Raw genomic sequence first — 11,506 nt, forward strand, 5'->3', positions numbered from 1 at the left:
ACTGCCTTGTAAAGTTAAGATACTGCAGCATGAGTTGAATATACGAAGGCATGTTTTCTTTGGCAATCCAGACATCGACCTGGGGAGAATTACTGCAGCATACCCAGTGAGACAATATTAATAAAATTTATTATTGTTGAATGCACTGACTTCATAATTTGCAGTTAGATACAGAAAACAATGACTGACACTTCTGAAGAAAGTTGCTAATTTAAGACTACCAAACAATATCAGTTATAAATGTTGAAAAGTCAGAGTTAACAGTTCAGATTCAGTGGCCCTTCCTCAGGAAACTGGACCCAAAATGTTAACTCTGATTTCTCTGCACAGATGCAGTTGGACCTGCTGAGCTTTTCCAGCACTTTTCCAGCAATTTCTGCTTTTGTTTCTGATTTCCAGCATCCACATTCTTTCGGTTTTCATTTACGATCATTGATCAGTTAAATTTCAAGATTTGCAGAAAGTGTTACTTGTCAATTTGTTTCCCATTTACTGCCGGCCCATGCTGAGCCCTCTCACTGCCATATTATTGTTGACCCTGTATATCCATTCTTCAGCAAAGCGAGCTGTTGCAAAAGAAAGCCTTGGGGAATTAATGATTTCAAGAAGCTTTGCACATATGAGAATTGTAATGCAGCCTAACTACATAATACTTAATGACTTGTTGATACAATGGTGATGGCTCATTGATACTCAGCATTGGTTGCAGGTTGAGCACATCTCTGCTCTGTGACATCCAAGGGCTACTTCAATGACAAGATGACATGAAATACAAATTAAATAAACCAAACATGGGAGTGGTTCAAATATTGTAAATGTTACACTTTTGTTGAAAGTGATCACATCCTTGCATTGAAAAGCATGCACAGAATAGGACAAAACAAGCCACAGCTTTTTTGCAAGATTAGACGAGAATCTCAGCTCACTCTATTTATTACATGCAGTATTATGCAATGCAAGTTCTGCATTACGTGACTTCAGGCTACCATTCTGATGATTCTCCCTTTTCTGTTGTTGTTGGATTGGAGCTGTCTGCTTACATTGATAGCTGTCCAAAACTACCAGCAAGTTACAGCAGCCTGTACCTTCAAGTTATTGCGATAGCAGTTATATATGGACTATTGATTTTCATATTCAATTATCTATTTAAATATTGGGCATTTGCATGGATTGAAATGGGTTTTCAAAGAAAACATGGATTTAAAATAGTCACAGCAATCAACTGACCGCATAATTTATCTAAGCTTCTTATCATCATCATCACCATCATTGGTAATTCCTTGCAGATGTCTCTTCCACTCTCAGGATGAATCTCTGGGTGGCTGTACAGACCAATGTGGCTACTGCAGACTCTGTTACACTTGGGGAAGAAGGTGGTTGTGGAAAAGGGTGGGTGGGGCATTGGTGTGGCAGTGCACGCCTTTCACTGTTTCTGTCTGGCTTCGACATTCCCCCGATGGCAAATCTTGGGGTGCTCAATGCCTTCCTGGATGCTCCTCCTCCACTTTGGATGACCTTGGGCCAGTGACTCCTGGGTGTGTGTGGGAATTCCACATTTCACTAGTGAGGCCTTGAGGGTATCACTGAAGCACTTCCTCTGTCCACCTGGGGCTCGCTTGCCGTTTCGAAGCTTGGAATAGAGCACCTGCTTGGGCAGCCTTGTGCCAGTCATGAGGATGATGTACTCTGCCCATTATGGCCGATCAACGGTGGTCAATGCCTTGATGCCGGGGATGTTGGCCTAGTCAAGGACAGTGGTGTGCTTCATATAACAAACATGGAATAACCAAAATCATCTGAACTGAAATTAACCTTTTGCCAATAGACATTGAAACAATCCATCCAGCAACCGTGAAAGGGTCCTTATCTCCTATTTTGATGATACTCTTGTATTTTAGATTTTGAAGATGAGGGACATCAAGTTTAGAAACAACAAACTCAGACATAGAAATACAAAGCCAACTAATACTTTAGGTAACTGCTTTTGGTAGATGGAGTCTTCGTTGCTATTGGAGAAGCTGAAGAGAAGTCTTGTAAGAAGTAAATATGGTATTAGCTGAGAAAAAGTAGCAACCTGCTTCCTTGATGGCAAACGGGATACCATCGATGACCTTTAATTCATAAAAACTGTCAAGAAATGGTGAAGTCAGTGAGCTATGTTATCTGCTCCTGCTATGCAGTGAACAAACTGAAGGAAAAATGGATTTGATTGTGTTTCATGCGTTGTCAGTACTTGTGTGAGCAACACATTAGCTAATTCTACAAGTAATCAATGGTCCCCAAACTGGGTGAAAGAAAATGGATTCACAATTGTTGAATGTGATGATGACTTTGTCACTGCTGAAAATTGACTACTTTTCCTTACAAGAGAAGGCATAGTTTAGCAACTGGCTTGTTGTTTATCTAGAGTCTGTCAAGTTATTGGCAAGTAAGTGCATGGTTGTTGGCAGAATAGTGGATATAAAAGGATATTCAAGCAGGAGCACCTGCTGATCTCTCTTGCATCTTCCTTCAAGTTCGTAGCATTATCCTTCAAATACTATAAATGGGGCCCTTTAAAAGTGACTGCAGTTATTAATGTGGAATTATTCTGCTAACCAGTATGGGTCTGGGCTTCTTACAGATAAATGAGCTGTCACTCATTGATCTGGAGATAAAGCTTGAATTGCAAGACCCCTTTCCATGCCACATTTTGCTGTTTATCTTTGGTATATATAGCAGTTGGTGGGTTTCCAGGAATTTAGCAAGTGATATTTATCTGCTTGTACAGCTGCTTAACTATTCCAAAAATCATTCTGATGTCACAAAACAAAGGCAAGATCACAAAATGCAGTAAAGATATAATTTTTTAAAAGTTTCTTTAAAAATCAAAAAAAGTGATTGGATAGTAAATAATTCAATATAAATTTTCAGAATTTATTTCGACAGGACCTTCTCTTCAGATCTGTGCTACCCAAATGTACTGTGCAATCCCATTGCAATCAATGCAAATGATCTACTCTTGGATCTCTATACATTATGGTTTACTTAATTATTGAAACAAATTCTTTCATGTAGTGCTGGTATGAAGAACCAATAAAAATTGCATATACTGGGATTTCACTGGGAAAGAGGCAGTAAGGTGCAATATTAAATTTTCAATCGATGCCCAAACAAATGTTACCAGCAGGAATGAAAAGGCTGCCTGGAAAATTCATCTTCTGTAACATAGTGTTCTTCATCTAAGTATATGAGCACATGACGGAGATTGTATCATAGAATGGAAACCATTATAAATTTGATCTATTTGTGAAGAGTTAGATACCACCCTTATATCCTGTATTTATCGAATGTAATTAATCCATTTGCTGTCCAATATAACATTCAAATAGATGTCATGATCATTACATCTGTTAAACATCCCATACAGTGATTAAATAGTTCATTATAAGTAATAATAAAATCAAATCAGTGACTTTCTAATTTCAGTACAAAACAACTGTGCAGCAAAGTAACAGGAGTTACTTTTTATGACTGATTTTGTTGTAATATTAATGTTTCCAGGGTGCGTTATGTCAATTCATAGCTGGATTGCAATTTGCAAGGCTTTGTAGATGCACAGCATGACACTTTGCAGGAGCAGAAAACTAGCCCCTTACTAGTTTATTCTTGTCTTGATTTGTTTCTGTATTATGCTCCCCAGAGACTAATTATGGAACTGCATTGATAAACCATGTGGTGCTGTCCACAGTCCTGGCCACATGGTGCCCCCTGGTGCTGCCTTTGGAAAGTAATGGATGCTTGGCTTTGAGTATTGTCCTGAATAAAAATAAATGATTCATCCTACACAAGAAAAATGAACCATACATAAACCTTGAATCTCCAGAATAGCAACATGCATACATTTTCTAACTTAATAAAAATTGTAACAAAGGTTGCTGGGGCAGATTGCCAGGTTGGTAAAGGGTACATAAAATTGGCGGTAATACCACGGTTGGTGTTCCTACAGTCAAACAACCTGTCCCACTGCAGCTGATAATTAATGGCCACTTAAGGCCCTCTTTCTTTTGCCGAAGGGAGTTTTTCAACAGTGGTGTGAAGTGTCCAATGTACTATGAAATTCTCTTTGCCTTCATAGTTCTTGCAATTATCTTCACACCTCTCCCATCCATCCACCCACAACATCTTTATTGCCTTCTGTAACAATCTTATTGAGTTATGCCTCTCCTGCTGAGGCAAGCAACTTGGCAATCATACTCCCAGCCATACCCTACCTTATGTATGATAGGCATGGCAGCTCATGCATAAAGTGGTAATGAGGTTCAGATACAATATCCTGACAACTCCTGTCTCTCAGAAGGTGTATCTATTGTCTACAGAGCTAAGCCCATACAAACTTCTACTTTTATTATATATATGAAACCAATGTCAAATATTTCTGAGTGCTTTTGCTCAGCACCTGACAGTAACCATATTTGAGTAATGTCTTCACCTGTGGTCTCCTGTACAATTGTAGCTGCTTCTTGGCTTGGATCCTCTGCACATGGGTCTTCTCACTTTATGCTGCTGCTGCTACAGGAAACAAAAAATGGAAATTCAACCCTTTCATGGAGATAGAAAGGAGTAATTGGAGGAAGAATGTTTTGACTGTTGTTGATTATATCTTAGTGGCTAGTTATGCAGCAAGAATAGCAAGTTTAGGAACATGTTCCTTCCCATCCATTCAGCTATGGCAAATTGTTTTCATTGAAAAATTTAAGGACAAAATCTCACATTCTGTCTATTTATTTAATGGTGGATTAATGATCAAATACTACCATGTTGAATGACCCAGTGTATTGAATCTTTTGGAGATGTGAGATTCAAGCTCCCAATATTTACTTTAAAGTGTTGGGGGGAAAATCTACTTTGAAAGACTTCAAATTTTGAGCAAATCCAGCTGTAACATAACAATACCTGAACCTGTGTTCTTGAAAATGCCATTATCCTTTCTGATAAGGAACTAGAGTGCCAGTTAAAGGAATTTTCTGTGCCTAAGTAATCAATTATACATTGGTCTATATGATGCTGGTTTACACATATGCATGCATGTGAACAACCTAGAGTCAATAGGATATGTCATGACCACAATGTGAGACCATACTATCACTGAATTTGGAGAAAGTTAAAAATAACACAACACCAGGTTATAGTCCAACAGGTTTATTCTGAAGCACTAGCTTTCAGACCGCTGCTCCTTCAGGTGGTTGTGGAGTATAAGACCATATGACACAGAACTTATAGCAAAAAATCTTTGGCTTATCAAGGTTGTACTGACTTGCCTTCAAAATATTATCACTATCGGTGCATTCAGATGTATAGATCATAGGATCCTTACAGTGTGGAAGCAGGCCATTCAGCCCATCAAGTCCACACTGATCCCGGAAGAGCATCCCAAGAGACCCACTCCTTACCCTATACCTGCAATTCCCATGGCTAATCTAACCTTGACATCCCTGGACACTAACATCCCTGGACACTATGGACAATTTAGCATGGCCAATCCACCTAACCTGCGCACATTTGGACTGTTGGTGGAAATTGGAGCACCCGGAGAAAACTCACACAGACACAGGAGAATGTGCAAACTCCATACAGTGTAACGCTGATGTGTCATATTGCAAGTGATTTTAGGTGTGAAACATTCTCTTAGCAAGACTATGAGATAGGGTGTACTGTGGCCATGTAGTATACATCCTGTTTGGTATTCATACTCCTAAAAGGTCTACCCATATGCCGCAGCCCATTGCCAGAAATGATTTTTTTTTAAATGCAAAGAACAAATTCAACATGGCACTCTATATATCTGTCATGGACAAATTTAAAGTGTCTTTTTTAACAGTCAGGAAGTTGGAGAAATAATCGGTATCTTAGGTAAAGTCACCACAATTTCATAAAAAATTGATCTGCGGCAACCTTGGATCCATGAACTGAAAGAATCTCATGCAGTTGCAGTTTTCTTCGAGTTATTGTGGCTGATAGCTCTGATAGGTTTCACATATCCTCATTAACTTTTCAATCTCGCTATTAATCCCTGGCTAATAGATGATATCATCAGCTAGTCATCTTGTCTGTTCTTTGTCCTTAATCCCTTAGTATGATTAGGACAATATGCCCCAGTTGAGAATGTCAGGCACAAATACTTGTTTTCTTTTGAAAATTATGCCTCTCAAAATACTAAGCTCATCTGTGTAAGGCCAATTGGCTGGGTCCTCGTTTATTGTATCAGGCCACCCTTTTATGTCACATTTAATAGTGAGGCTGGTTTTCTGTTTCTGACTTAAGTTAGTCACCTTAGTGCTGGCCAACATGCAGTAGACAGATTTTGCCTGGGAACAATTGTTATAAACCTCAAAATAATTCAAGTCCTTGGTCTCTTCTGGTGCAATTGACGATATTGCAATTCCATAGATAGCCACAATATTGAGATCCATATACCCTGGTAATCCTGCCGGTTCTGACTCATTCATGTGTACTACAAAAGTATTTATGGTTTCAATGAAGCCTTGCCATAACTACATTACATTTTTAATTTGCCATTGTAGTTGATAGGTAACACATTGTATGCAATTAGTTTTGTGATTACCAGATTACACTTGCTTTTAAACTGCTTGTGGCAAAAGACATTAGCCACCTGATTTTGTCCGTATGTGTTCCATTCTCAATGTGGAAAGCTAGTTTATTCTCTGAATGGAAGTTGTTCCTCTCTGGATCTTGTCTCAGGCCTTTCTTGCTGTTAATTTTTTCACAAAGGTCCCTGATATATTACTTGCTGTTGTTGCTGCACCTATCATTTGTTTGCCCACATTTTGCACATTTTCTGTTTGACTACATCTGCTTGCAACTTAGGTACTAGATTTATACATATCAGTCCCACTGTTCTTTTCTACTTCATGCCATTCACAAATCCTGGAATTATGGTTGCAACGGATTGCACTTACTATACAGTTTATTTGAATTTTAAGTTCTGGCTAAGGTGTCAATACTGTTAGCTCCATTGGGGTGCTTGAAAATGCTGTTGTCTGGCAACAATGGTTTCATATTTTCTTCAATCTTTTAGACTGTGTCAAAGCTCTGACCTTTTTTTTATTTCAAGAAGTATTTTTCGAATGTCTCAAATCAATCACCAAGAGTATTAGCCACTCCAACATTTTAGATAATGAGAAATTGCACGCCTTCCCTTTATCGTAGCACTTGCTAATAAATTGATTGACTGTTTCCTGTGGCTATTACCTGTAGGCATCAACTGTAGGTGATGAACTCTGAAATATACTCTGACTCAAAGCTACTGTGCCAGCACTTCCTGCACGATTCAGGGATCTTTTTGGTCCTCTTCAGCTAAGCCAAAAGTATTGGCTCTCATTTCCAATTTCTATCGTTATTTTCACAGTTGCTTATCCAGTTGAGCAGCAGCTTTTGTATGAAGCAGTACAGCAAAGGATTAAAATCAGATAGGGTGTATGTAACTTTCCAGTTCGTGCTCGGGAGTTTTTGTAGGCGCTTAGTTGATGTTGTTTGATTTTGCTATGTTCTCGAGATGAATAGGACAGTGCATTAGTCTTATTTTCGTAACAAGATTCCAATTATGTCTTCAGCTTTATAAGCTACTTTTGTTTTAACTCTGTGTGCTTGTAAGACTGCACTTGGCATAACTAGTTCGCATTTGAATTTGTTGTGCTCAATCTACACTGTTCCCGATTAAGGCCCACTTTAATTTTTTTATTTTTTTCAATTACTACACACATTTTCTTTGTTCTGCTTGGGGATGTTAGCCAATTGCTCTTTAAACTTTAGATGGTGGGATCCTGAATTAGCTGGGTCCCTACACAGCCCTTAGCAGCTTTAAAATGCTCACAACAATAGAGAAGAGCCTATTTTAAAAATATAACCATAGAAATTTACAAGTTATGAGCAGGTGTATGCTCTTCAACCCCTTGAGCCTGCTCTACCATTCGTTATGATCATAGCTGATCATCGATCTCAATACCCTAATCATGCAACCCCTCCCCCCGACATCCCTTGAAACTTCTAGCCAAAAGAAATATATTTCTGTTTTTCTCAAAGCCACATAATGTTTTGGCCTTAACCACTTTCTCTGATAATGAATTTCATGCTTACTGCTCTCTGCATGAAGAAATTTCTCTTCCTCACTGTTCTAAAAAGTTTACCCCTTCCTCTTAACTATGACCCCTATGACCTCTTGGTTTACTTGCCATTGGGAACATCCTTCATGCAGCTAACTTGCCCAGTCCTATTAGAATGTTAAATAGTGTGTGTAGTGATTATATTTATGTCAGCCAGATAGACATCATAGAATATGAGTTCCCTGATTGAGGCTGTTAATCTGATCCAATCAGGGACCCTAGGCTAACAGGAAGAAACAGGAGTGTGGGAGGTTCTGTTCACCTTAGGAGCTGGTTCTAAGGAAGCTGGATCAGTGTGAAGGATTTTCCATGTCGAAATAAAGGGTAACTTGGAGCTTGGTAACTCCAGCATTCGTGGAGTTACTTCAGTGGTGATGAGAGAAGAGCATGGTCCTGAAGAAATTCACTCACAGTAGTCACCTAAGTTGTGGTAAGGATTTCTGGTATCATGCTGTTATTTGGGTTCTGTTATTTCAATCCTGCTGTCGAGGACTCAGCCCAGTGTGTGAAAAGAATGCATTTTTTTTCTCCAGGCAAGTGATATTGGAGCAGATGAAACACAATGAGTAATTCTTGTGACAGCTTGTGGACATGTAGCTTGTTTAGATATTAGGAGCTTAACATTCCCTAAGGCACTGGACATTAAAACTTTTCAAGAGTTGACAGACTTAGTTAAGGAATTTTACAACACCCAAGCCTCCTCGAATTCTGGGATGCTATTAGTTTTACTCAGCAATTTGAGAACCAGGAGAATCTGTATTGGGATTTTTGACTAGATTAAGACAACTGGCAGAGGCATGAGACGTTGGCTTATTCCTTAATGAGATGTTGAGAGACCATTTGGTATGTGGAATTAATTAAATTACTGAGCAACATCCAAATAAGAACCAATCAAACTAAATGTCTGATTAAATTGTCATCCAGTTCTAATGGAGGTCGATACCAGCGCACCATTTCAGTGATCGCAGAACCAGTCTTTAACAAAATTCGCTCTGGACTCCACCTCTTAAATTTGCATAAATACTCAGCCAGACTGAGAACCCGCACCAGATTAAGGGTACAATTTCAGTTCTGGTCTCTTATGAGAAGCAGCGGGTTCAGTTACCACTGATTATTGTAAAAGGCTTGGGCCCAAGCTTGATAGATTCATCTTGATTGAGAAAGTATTGTCTAGATTGGTTCAACATTTTTTTGGTTTGTAAATGGCTTCCTCAGTGAAGTCCAAATTAAATACCCAGAAGTTCTTCAGGAAGGTGTAGGAACTATCAAAGGGGTGAAACCCACCTGACATGTTGACCAGGATGGACTTTACAATTCTGCAAGGCCGGCTTGGTGTCATTTGCCATTTTGGGCAGAAGTAGAGGTGGAAATCAGGAGGCTGGAAAGCAAAGTAATCATCAGATTAGTCCAATTTGTGGAATGGGCAGCACTGATCATACCGAGTTTGAAGCCAGAAGGGTCAGTTCACCTTTGTGCGGATTTTAACCAACCAACAAGCTAATTTTCATAGCTGGATTGATTCTCCATCCTGCGTGTTGAAGATTTATACACAAAGCTGGCAAAGGGCTGTCTTTCACCAAGGTGGACATGAATTATGCATACTTGCAATTGTGGTTAGAGTAGGATTCCCAGAAGTATGCACAATTAATACCCATAACGATTTATCCCAATACACAAAACTGCCATTTGGGGTAATGTCAGCTTTTTTTCAGCTGATAATGGAGAGCATTTTACAAGGTCTACCCCAAGTCACTATTTGTCTAGATGATATGGCAGTAATGGGAAGATCAATAGTACCAGGTGGGCGTATGTGTTAGAAGGGAAAAATGTGTGCTCAGACACTCCAAGTGACCTACCTGGACTACAGAATTGTCAAGGCTGGGTTACACCCATTGGAAGATAAAGTGAGGATGATTAAAGGTGCCCCAGCTCCCATGTCTGTACTGGAGCTTAGGTCTTTCCTTGGGCTGTTGAACTGTCATGGAAAGTTCATACATAACCTGGCCCCCACCCGGGCCTCCACCCTGGCACCTTTGCACCAATTCTTAAAAAAGGACCAGCTCTGGAAAAGGTTGCATAGCCAGGCAATAGTTTTCAGGGAATGAAGAAACAGCTATCATCCTCAAAGGTACGTGATGATCCCAAATGAGATCCAGCTTGACATGCATTGGGAATGTATTAGTTCATGGGTGGCCCAATGGGGAGAAATGCCCAATAGTGTATGCATTCAGAACCTTGTCTAAAGGAGAGAGTAAATATGCCCAAATAGAGGAGGAAGGTTTGGCGATCATATTTGGAGTTAGGTTATTCCACCAATACCGTTATGGGTATAAATTTGTAATAGTAACGGACCACAGACTTCTGCTAGGTCGACTTAAAGAGGACAGGGCAGTGCTGCCCATAGCTTCAGGCTGAATTCAGAGGTAGTCTCTAACAATAAGAATATATAATTCCAAGTTAGAACAATGTCTTGGAGGCCAAGTAGCAAATATGGGTAGATTGAGCCACATCCCACTGGCAGTTATACTGCTGGTGGTATGTCACTGGAAAAGCCCATAATGGCTTTAAATTTTCTGAGCACACTTCCACTCATAGCTGATAATATCAGGGTTTTGAGTGCAGAAAGATCCAGTCCTGGCAAAATGGAAGCAGCTATGGTGATGGGAGTAACCAATGTGCTGTCTCAACCAGAATTGAGTTGAAACCTTTTTGGACCTGGACAGCCCAGATCACAGTAGAAGACAGCATATTATTTTTGGGGGCAAGAGCAAAGGTCACCACCATATACTGGCTGAATTCCAGCAAGGTCATCCAGGGGTTTCCAAAATGAAGATGTTGATGAGAGGTTCTGTCTGGTGACCAGGATTGGATATGGACATCACTGCATTAGTCAGCAGTGCCCAGACTGCCAACAATGACAAAAGTTACCTCCAGCATCTCCCTCAAATTCATGGGAATGGCCAAGTAATCCCTGGGCTCAGTTACACATTGACCCTTTCATGGCTTCAATGGTCTTATTCTTTGGGGACACCCACTCAAAGAGGTTGGATGTACAAAGAGTTCATTTGTCAAACGTGAGCACAACAATAGAAAATTGCATGTATCTTTTGCAATACACAGACTCCCAGAAGTGTTAGGCACAGATTAAGTGCATTTATTTATCAGAAGGGAACTTGAGTATTTCCTGAAGTCAAATAGTATTCAACATATAAGGACAACTCCATGCCATCCTTTATCCAGAAAAAGCGGTCCAAACTTTGAAGGCAGGCTTAAAAATACAGCCTGCAGCTTCACTAGATATCAAACTGTTCCAGTTCTTATTTGATTATCGGACCATTTCTCAT

This window comes from Hemiscyllium ocellatum, chromosome 6, assembly GCF_020745735.1.
Source record: "Hemiscyllium ocellatum isolate sHemOce1 chromosome 6, sHemOce1.pat.X.cur, whole genome shotgun sequence".
In the NCBI taxonomy this organism is placed as follows: Eukaryota; Metazoa; Chordata; class Chondrichthyes; order Orectolobiformes; family Hemiscylliidae; genus Hemiscyllium; species Hemiscyllium ocellatum.